Source organism: Bison bison, unplaced genomic scaffold (genome assembly GCF_000754665.1).
Source record: "Bison bison bison isolate TAMUID 2011002044 unplaced genomic scaffold, Bison_UMD1.0 scf7180017864066, whole genome shotgun sequence".
NCBI classification, from domain to species: Eukaryota; Metazoa; Chordata; class Mammalia; order Artiodactyla; family Bovidae; genus Bison; species Bison bison.
The window spans coordinates 161,535-172,373 of NW_011494638.1; the positions used below are offsets into that span (position 1 = coordinate 161,535).

The 10,839-nt window shown below is 38.7% G+C and overlaps 1 pseudogene; it reads left to right on the top strand.

The window, feature by feature from the left end:
* The first annotated feature begins 6,240 nt into the window (after positions 1-6,240).
* On the top strand, positions 6,241-7,861 carry LOC104986312 (annotated as a pseudogene).
* The last annotated feature ends 2,978 nt before the right edge of the window (positions 7,862-10,839 follow it).

Sequence of the window (10,839 nt, forward strand, 5' to 3'; positions counted from 1 at the left end):
AAAATTGCAACTAGCTGTTGAACAACCATGGACAGGAGGACAGTGGAACCCACCAAAAAAAGGTACCCCATGTCCAAAGACAAAGACGAAGCTGTAACAAGACCGCAGGAGGGGTGCAATCACGATAAAGTAAAATCCTATACCTGCTGGATGGGCGACCCACAAACTGGAGAACAATACCAAAAAAAGTTCTCCCACTGTTGTGAAGGTTCTGAGACCCACATCAGTCTTCCCAGCCAGGGGATCCAACAAAGGGACTGGGAATACCCAGTGAATCTGATTCTATGGGCTGGTAGGATTTGAGTACAAGACTTACTCAGAACTGGGGGAAACAGACTCCACCCTTGGAGGGCACAAACAAAATCTTGAGTGCACCAAGACCCAGTGGAAAGGAGCAATGACCCCACAAGAGACTGGATAAGACCTTACTGCTGGTGTTGGGGAGTCTGATGTGGAGGCATGTGTCAGCAGCAGCTTGCAGCAGGGACACAGGCTCTGGCAGCAGCAGTCCTGGAAGGGGACCCTTGGTGTAAGTCCTCTTGAAGGTCACCACTAACCCTACCATAGAGCCCATAGACCCCAGGGCAGGTCGCTTCAGGCTAAACAACTAACAGAGAGGGAACACAATCACATCCATTAGTAGACAATTTGATTAAAGTTTACTGAGCACACCCTGCCCACCAGAGCAAGACCCACTTTTTCCCACAGCCAGTCCCTCCCATTAGGAAGCTTACACAAGCCTCTTAGCCTACTCCATCAGAGGGCAGAAAGAAGCAGCAGGAAGATCTACAGTTCCACAGCTGGCTAGAACAAAAATCACATTACAGAAAGTTAATCAGAAGAAAATGCAGAAAGTTATATCTCAGATGTAGGGACAAGATAAAACCCCAGAAAAACAACTAAATGAAGTGGAGATAGGCAACCTTCCAGAAGAAGAATTCATGATAATGACAGTGAAGATGACCCAGGATCTTGGGAAAATAATGAAGAAGATGCAAGAAATGTTTAAAGACCTATAAGAACTAAAGAACAAACAAACAGATGAATAATACACTCGAAGGAATCAATAGCAGAATGACTGAGGCAGAAGAGACCAATGACATGAAGGACAGAATGGTGAAAATCACTGCCACAGAACAGAATATAGAAAAAATAATGAAAAAAATGAGGCAGCGTAACCCACTCCAGTATTCTGGCCTGGAGAATTCCATGGACTGTATAGTCCATGGGGTCGTAAAGAGTCGGACACGACTGGGGCCTTTCACTTTAAAGAGATCTCTGGGACAACAAGAAAGGCACTGACATTTGCATTATAGGCATCCCAGAAGGAAGAGAGAGAAAGGACCTGAGAAAATATTTGAAGAGATAATAGCTTGAAAACTTCCCTAACATGGGAAAGGAAACAGTCTATGAAGTCCGGAGGCATGGCTCAGACAGGATAAACCCAAGGAGGAACACACCGAGACATATAGTAAAAATTAAAGACAAAGAAAATATACTAAAAGCAACAATGGAAAAACAACAAATAGCATATGAGGGGACTCCCATAAGGTTATCAGCTTATTTCGCAACAGAAACTCTAGAAAGTGAAAAGTGAAAGTGGCTCAGTTGTGTCTGACTCTTTGTGACTCTGTATAGTCCGTGGAATTCTCCAGGCCAGAATACTGGAGTAGGTAGCCTTTCCCTTCTCCAGGGGATCTTCCCAATTTGGGGATCAAACCCAGGTCTCCTGCATTGCGGGAAGATTCTTTACCAGCTGAGCCATGAGGGAAGCCCAAGAATACTGGAGTGAGCAGCCTATCCCTTCTCCAGGGGATCTTCCTATCCCAGGAATTGAACCAGGGTCTCCTGCATTGCAGGCAGATTCTTCTTTTTTTATTTTTCAGTTGATTTTTTTTTTCTTGATGTTTTAAAAATATGGAACGCTTCACGAATTTGCATGTCATCCTTGCACAGGGGCCATGCTAATCTTCTCTGTATCGTTCCAATTTTAGTATATGTGCTGCCGAAGCGAGCACTGCAGGCAGATTCTTTACCAACTGAGCTACCAGGGAAGCTAGAAGGAAATGGCATGATATATTTAAAGGGATAAAAGAGAAGAACCTATAACCAAGAATAGTCTACCCAGCAAGATTCTCATTCAGGTTTGATGGAGAAATCAAAAGCTTTCCAGATAAACAAAAGTTAAGAGTTCAGCACCCCCAAACCAGCTTTACAATGAATGCTAAAGGAACATCTCTAAGCAGGAAACACAAGAGAAAGAAGAGACTTACACAGAATAAATCTAAAACAATTAAGAAAATGATAATAGGATCATACATATTGATAATTACCTTAAATGGAAATGGATTAAACGCATTAACCAAAAGATAGAGACTGGCTGGGTCAATGAAAACATATGCATGTGTACCTTTCCACTTACCACATCATTCTGCTGCTGCTGCTACGTTGCTTCAGTCGTGTCCGACTCTGTGCGACCCCATAGACGGCAGCCCACCAGGCTCCCCCGTCCCTGGGATTCTCCAGGCAAGAATACTGGAATGGGTTGCCATTTCCTTCTCCAATGCATGAAAGTGAAAAGTGAAAGTGAAGTCACTCAGTCGTGTCCGACTCTTTGCGACCCCATGGACTGCAGCCTACCAGGCTCCTCCATCCATGGGATTTTCCAGGCAAGAGTACTGGAGTGGGGTGCCATTGCCTTCATGGTATCTAACTGCAAAAATTCTGTTAGGTTAATCATGTTTCTATTATTGTTTTCATACCTTATTCAAGACTCCACCTTTTATTGCATTGAGCAGCTTCAGCTACATGCAGCACATTTTGGTAAATTCTCTTTTCATTTTTATTTTATTACAAATATTTTCTAATTTTCCTTGTTATGGCTTCTTAGATATACCCTCATCTAAAACTAGACATTTAATTTCTAAATACATGGGATTTTTAAAAGATCTTTGTTATTATTTCTCATTTTGATACTAAATTCCCACTTAAATCCTTTACTCTTTGTAATCACCCTCCATGTTTTTTCAGTCTTTGAACTTTATCAAGAGTTTCAACAGCTAACTCAAAGATCTCTCTTGGTAAATGTCACATGGCACTTGAAAATATGTAGGTTATTTTCAAATACCTTTTGATATTGGTCTGTAACATAATTCCACAGTAGTAAGAGAACAGATCTGTTTTATTTCAATACCTTTAGACCATGACATTTCTGTAGCTGGTCTTCTGGATGTTTCAGTGTCTCCTAGTTTATAGTCTATGGGAACTTGAATAGAATTTGTATCCTACTGTTGTGTGCAAATTGTATAAACCTTAATCATGTTGAATTGGTTCATAATGCTTTTCAGGTCTACTATATTATTTTACTTTTATGAACATTCATTCAGTTAATTTCTGAGTTTGATATTAAAACTCCAACTAAAAATCTTAATTTATCTACTTAAACAATTGTCACATATAGTGAACCATATGTAACTTTGTTCTGTATTTTCCAAGTCTCTTATAAATGTGTTATAATTTCATAACTTAAAAAAGTAAAACAAAAGATTTTAAAAACTATGATTGTCACAATACATGTCCGGTGAGAATCATCTAGAAGATCTATGTTATCCTCACTCCTGGAATGCTAACCTGTAGAGCAGAACTTTCCGGAATGCTGCCTGTGACTGGATGCTCTGGCATTCAAAGGTTCATCTGGGAGTGACACAGGTTCAGTTCAGTTCAGTTCAGTTGCTCAGTTATGTCTGACTCTTTGCGACCCCATGAATCACAGCACGCCAGGCCTCCCCGTCCATCACCAACTCCCGGAGTTCACCCAGACTCACGTCCATCGAGTCAGTGATGCCATCCAGCCATCTCATCCTCTGTCGTCCCCTTCTCCTCCTGCCCCCAATCCCTCCCAGCATCAGAGTCTTTTCCAATGAGTCAACTCTTCGCATGAGGTGGCCAAAGCACTGGAGTTTCAGCGTTAGCATCATTCCTTCCAAAGAACACCCAGGGCTGATCTCCTTGCAGTCCAAGGGACTCTCAAGAGTCTTCTCCAACACCACAGTTCAAAAGCATCAATTCTTTGGCGCTCAGCTTTCTTCACAGTCCAACTCTCACATCCATACAGGACCACGGGAAAAACCACAGCCTTGAATAGACAGGTACTTCCATTTATATTTTATTGGTCAACTAAGCCACTTGGCCATTCCTGAATTAAGTGGGGGAGGGGTGAGGCACAGGCAGGAAGAATAATCTTATGTGACTAGGAAAGAACCAAACATTTGTGAAAAGCCCAAATAACTTCCACAGTTCACTCCACCCCTGAGGAATACCTCCTTGTACTCTCTCTTCGTAATACTGAAGTATGTTGGTTCCCTTCCCATCTCCATAAATTGTCCTCTGCCAGTTCCTTTTATTTCTCCTTCTCCTATATGAGATTATTACTTAAGAGTATGCTCTTGGCTAGATTTTGAGTGTGTGTGTGTGTCTGTGCATATTTTAATTCTCTCCCTTAACTTTACCTGTAAAACTTTAATTATCAAAAGTTGTGGAGATAATCTCTTGAATTCCAAACCTATATTTTTATTTTGGAAAATCTCCTTGTTTAATTCATGACTTTTCTGTTTCCTTAATGTTCTAGGAATCAAACATTCAGTAATTTTATTCTTTTGCTTTCTTCCAACCTATCAATTTCCTTTTGTTTTCTTTTATATTGCTTTGCAAACTAGCCTTTTTTTCTATAACCTATTCAAATAAGAAGTGAGTTCTGAGCTCAGACTTTCTATATATAATATTTCCTATATATAATATGTTGATACACTTCAAGCTGGCTTATCTAAACATTCTTTTGAATGCATTTTTCTCACTTCTGAATCGACTTTGTATTTTTACTATTAGTGTACTTGACACTTCACTCAACTTTCCTACGACCTCCCACAATGATTATTCTTCTAGGGAATATACGTTTTTCCTTGCTTTTCATTCTCTGTAGTATCTAGCAAAGATTTTGCCATTGAGGTGATACTCATTTTTAAATATAATATGTAGATGTCAACACTCAATTGTAGATTAATCCCCAAGTGTTAATTAATTAGGTTAAAGTATATGTATTGAAAACATATTTACCACACCTTTTTCTCTTACCTTGAACTTATTGCCTAAGTTCTTAGATCTTTTCAAATGAATTATTACTGAGTTGTCTGACTCAGCTCACACCTTCCTATAGTTAATATTTTTTTTTTGAGTTACCTAATCCTGGAATTTATTTGCTTTATGAATGTGTAACTTTCACTTAACTCTGTTAAATTCCCTGTGTTGATTTTAGCTCTTTTTCCAAGATTTAAAATGCTAATTAGAATAATGCTCACAGAGGTGAGATAAATACCCTAAACATTTAAGACATACCTATTAATTTGCTAAAAGAATCAAGCATTTTCATTTGGTAAATTCAAATCTATGGAATATTTATCATTCTTTTATTATCTTTTGCTTTCAGTTAAAAATAAATGTGCTGTTTTTATGCAAAAATATATATATATAACTACCATATAACCCTGCAATCCCACTTCTGGGCAAATACACAATGAAAACCATAATTCAAAAGGTACATCCACACCATTGTTCACTGCAGCACTATTTACAATATCTAGGAGAGGGGAGCAAGGTAAATTTCCATTAACAGAGGAATAGATAAAGAAGATGTGGTACAAATACACAGTGGAATATTACTTAGTTAGAAAAAGGAGGGAAACTGTCATTTGCAGAGACATGAATGGACCTACAGACAGTCATATAGAGTTCAGTATGTCAGAAAGAGAAAAGCAAATACCGTATACTAACTCATGGACATGGAATCTAGGAAAATGGTATAGATGATCCTATTTGCACTCATACACACACAGAGAACAAACGTATGGACACCAAGATGGAGGAGGTGGGGTGGAATGAACTGGGAAATTGGGATTGACATATGTGTACTATTGGTACTATGCATAAAATACATAAATAATGAGAATCTAGTGAAATGCTCAGGGAACTCTACTCAATGGTCTATGGTGACCTAAATGGGAAGGAAATCCAATGACAGGGGACATATATAAACATGTAGCTGATTCACTTTCTGTACAACAGAGACTAAAACACTGTAAAGCAATTATACTGCATTAAAATTTAATAAAAAATAAGTAGGAGCAGCTCCGAGGAGGCGGCTGTGGCTGTGGTGAGGGAGGAGGTGGCCTGGGCAATGATCTAATCATGTCAGATAAAGATGATCTTGAGACTGCAGTGATAACTGAAGCAACTCCCATCCATGAAGATGAGAATTTATCATCTTCTCAACTTCAGCCAAGACTTTTGAGTCAGTTGACTAGTGTCAAGTCAGAGTAAATCAGAATCTATAGCTTCTACTCAGAAAAGACCAGAGTCCAAATGTTCCAGTGACCTTGAGACAGAAGTTCTCCCTATTCAGGCATCACAAGCTGCAGGCCAAGAGACTGTTTCCAAAGATGTACCCAAGTCTGGATGGGGCTATTGGGGCAGCTGGGGCAAGTCCTTGCTCTCCTCAGCCTCAGGTAGGACAAGGTATTTCAAATGTCATTGAGAAGGCAGAGGCCTCCCTTGGAATCCCTAGTCCCAGTGAAATTTCAACTGAAGTCCAGTATGCAATAGGAGAGACAAATGCCAAAGAGAATGGAAAGTCCTCTCCAATGAGTGGGCCATTTGGGGTATTCTCGACCATCTCTACTGCTGTTCAGAGAACAGGAAAGAGTGTTATCACTGGGAGTTTGGATGCCTTAGAATTCATTGGGAAAAAGACAAGGGATGTAATAGCAGAAGGGGATCCTGGATTTAAAAGAACCAAGGGCCTGATGAACCAGACTTCTGATCTACACTGTCTCAGGTTTTACAAGAGGCAAAGGAGAAAGAAGAGCTACAGACTTCCAATGAGGTTACCATGGAAACAGACAAGAAAATTCATTATGGGCTACCCTTTGATGAATTTCAAGGCCTTTCACATATAGAAGCTCTGGAGATGCCCTCTTGAGAAAGTGAAATAAAGGTGAAATCTATTCTTAATTATCTGAGAAAAATTAGAGACTCTAAAACTTGAACTGGAGCAACTCAAAGAAGCATTTTCCCTAGCAGAGTTCTATGAGGAAGAGGAGGAAGAGAAGAAAGGGAATGAAGACTTTACCAAAGAGAGAACAGAGCTATTTTCTCAGCTGCATGTCTCCTCCAAACAAGAGAAACTTGCCAGGGCAAGAAATACAGCCTATGAATGGATCAGGACATCCCTGGCCAAACAAGTGGAAGAGAGGAAGAAGAAGAAAAAACAGTTGGAAGCAGAAAAATCTGAGCAAATCAATAACAATTCAATAGAGGATATCCATGCATTTGCAATCTGGAGCCTAGCAGAACTGCCTGCCTGCTCAATTGTACTGCTTCACAAAACAGCTGCTCTGGTTCTGCATGGCTAGAAGCAGGAAGTAACAACCATAGAAAGGAGAAGAGCCCTTTGCCAGATGACAGTTTTGTTGTGTCAAGAGCTGTCCTCTCTGTCTAAAGAGTTCATCACCTGCCTAACAGCTGCTGGGGGTAAGGAAAAGGGTGATGTCCTTAATCCACTAATCACTAGAGGCATCAAACAGTGCTTCCTACATGCTGGATGTCTTTCAGTGACTTTTACCTGAATTGGAGATCTCTCTTATTGAGAACATTACTGAGTTACCAGAGGCATGAACTTCATGTCCAGAAGCCTTTGTCCAAACATCGAGGAACAGAGAAGATTCTACCTAAGACTTGTGATGGCCAAGAAATGCCACTGTCTTCTGGTAGCCCTGCAGAAGTGAGGGAGAATGGTTATTTAAGTATATAAAAATCCCGGCAGGAGAGCAGGTTTGAAGGAAGTTTGTTGTCTGCACTGCTTGGCTGAAGTATTCAGGTCCTCACACGGCTCTTCCCAGTTGTTATAATTAATAAATTATTTGAAAAGAAACTTTATAGACAGTTAAAAAATAGCTCTAGGTTAAAGTTAATGGGACACTCAGGTAAAGATAGTGGTCTTTTTTTTTTTTTTTTTTTTTTAGATAGTGGTCTTTGACAATACGCAAAACACTAAAATTTTTGTCATGGATGTAATTTTACAATCCATGGATTTAACTGGTTGTTAAGCAAGAGGAAAAGAAATTAAAAAAAAAAAGAGGAAAAGGAATTCAGTATTCTGGAATTCATGTGCTTGATCTATTAATGCCATTTTCTTTCTACTTTCTATAATAAAGTCTATGGCTTTAAGAAAACTGAGTATGTATAAATCCTGTAGCGTTACCCTTTATTACATGGATTCTTGTAACTGGTTAGAAAATTTCATTTACTCTTTAATTCTCAGTAGATATGTGGCATTGAGAGAAGCTTATAGAATATTTAACTATAGCAAAGTGCCCCTTGAGTTCAAATTGCTCTCCCATCCCACAATGCTAAGCTTCAAGTTGTAGCTGACCCCAACTCTACCAGATTCAAGACCAAGAAGTGCAATTTTGTGTGCAGATATTCTGAGTTTCCAGGATGTTTTTCATGCATACCCTATATACAGGATGAATTCTATAATAGCCAGCTCCAAAGAGTGTTGAAGCTCTCTCAGTCATTGTTTTTGTTGTATGAATATTGCTGAAGTGGACTGTAGAGTCCCATGAAAACAATGTTCATGTATAATAGAATTAAGACACAGTATAGTTTCTTCATTCTTTTTTATTTCTTTTAATGTATTCTTTAGCATGTTTATAAATGTAACTTTTATCCTTCAGATCTTAAGTCTTCTTTTGCTTTCTTCAGCAATTTAAAATACTTACAGGTTATCCTCTTCCTTAAAGCTATTTTGGTATCTACTCTTTTAAAAAACCATTCTCATTAAAAAAAATAATAATAAATATTGTGAAAATTTTTAAATTGTGAAAATGTGAAAATAAATAAATTTATATTAAAAAAAAAAAAAAAACCATTCTCCAACTTTATGGTTTTTAATGATTCAGGTAACTTTTGTGAGCTCTGCTCCGTATCTTTTAAAACCTTTAAATAAAATGTAATAGTTCTTTCAGTTTATCCTTTCATTTATTTTTCCAAATGTAAGCCCCAATATCTTCTCAAACCAAAGAAATAGCAAAGCGAATCTATAACATAGGTTGATACCAAGACTGTTTCTATGTGTCACCTTATTTGGGATGGGGGAAGTTTGTTAAGCAAGGTAGATTTGGAATAAAAAGGTACACAAACATCAAAAAAAATTAATAAAAAATAAATAAAAATCCAAAACTCATAGATACAGAGAACTGATTGGTAGTAGTCAGAGGAGGTGGCTACTGGTGGGGAAAATAGAAGGTGGTGAAAAGGTACAAACTTCCAGTTGTACAGTAAGTCCTGAGGATGTAATGTATCTGAGTATAATTGATAACACTGCATTGCAGAACTGTAAGCTGCTAAGAGAGTAGGTCTTAAAATTTTTCATCATAGGAAAAAATCTGTTAACTTTATGAGGTGATGGAAGTTAACTAAACTTATTGTGATAATCATTTTGCATTATATATATTATACACATATTAATATATATGTAATCACTATGTTGTACACCTAAAACTGATGTTATATTCCAATTATATCTCTAGAACTAACACCCAAAAAAGATGTCCTTTTCATTATAGGGGACTGGAATGCAAAAGTAGGAAGTCAAGAAACACCTGGAGTAACAGGCAAATTTGGCTTTGGAGTATAGAATGAAGCAGGGCAAAAGCGAATAGAGTTCTGCCAAGAGAATGCACTGGTCATAGCAAACACCCTCTTCCAAAAACACAAGAGAAGACTCTACACATGGACATCACCAGATGGTCAACACCGAAATCAGATTGATTATATTCTTTGCAGCCAAAGATGGAGAAGCTCTATACAGTCAGCAAAAACAAGACTGGGAGCTGATTGTGGCTCAGATCATGAACTCCTTATGCCAAATTCAGACTTAAGTTGAAGAAAGTGGAGAAAAACCACTAGACCATTCAGGTATGACCTAAATCAAATCCCTCATGACTATACAGTGGAAGTGAGAAATAGATCTAAGGGACTAGATCTGATAGACAGAGTGCCTGATGAACTATGGACGGAGGTTTGTGACATTGTACAGGAGACAGGGATCAAGACCGTTCTCATGGAAAAGAAATGCAAAAAAGCAAAATGGCTGTCTGAGGAGGCCTTACAAATAGCTGTGAAAAGGAGAGAAGCGAAAAGCAAAGGAGAAAAGGAAAGATATAAGCATCTGAATGCAGAGTTCCAAAGACTAGCAAGAAGAGATAAGAAAGCCTTCCTCAGTGATCAATGCAAAGAAAAAGAGGAAAACAACAGAATGGGAAAGACTAGAGATCTCTTCAAGAAAATTAGAGATACCAAGGGAACATTTCAGGCAAAGATGGGCTCGATAAAGGACAGAAATGATATGGACCTAACAGAAGCAGAAGATATTAAGAAGAGGTGGCAAGAATACACAAAAGAACTGTACAAAAAAGATCTTCATGACCAAGATAATCATGATGGTGTGATCACTCACCTAGAGCCAGACATCCTGGAATGTGAAGTCAAGTGGGCCTTAGAAAGCATCACTACGAACAAAGCTAGTGGAGGTGATGGAATTCCAGTTGAGCTATTACAAATCCTGGAAGATGATGCTGTGAAACTGCTGCACTCAATAGGCCAGCAAACTTGGAAAACTCGGCAGTGGCCACAGGACTGGAAAAGGTCCGTTTTCATTCCAATCCCAAAGAAAGGCAATGCCAAAGAACGCTCAAACTACCACACAATTGCACTCATCTCACACGC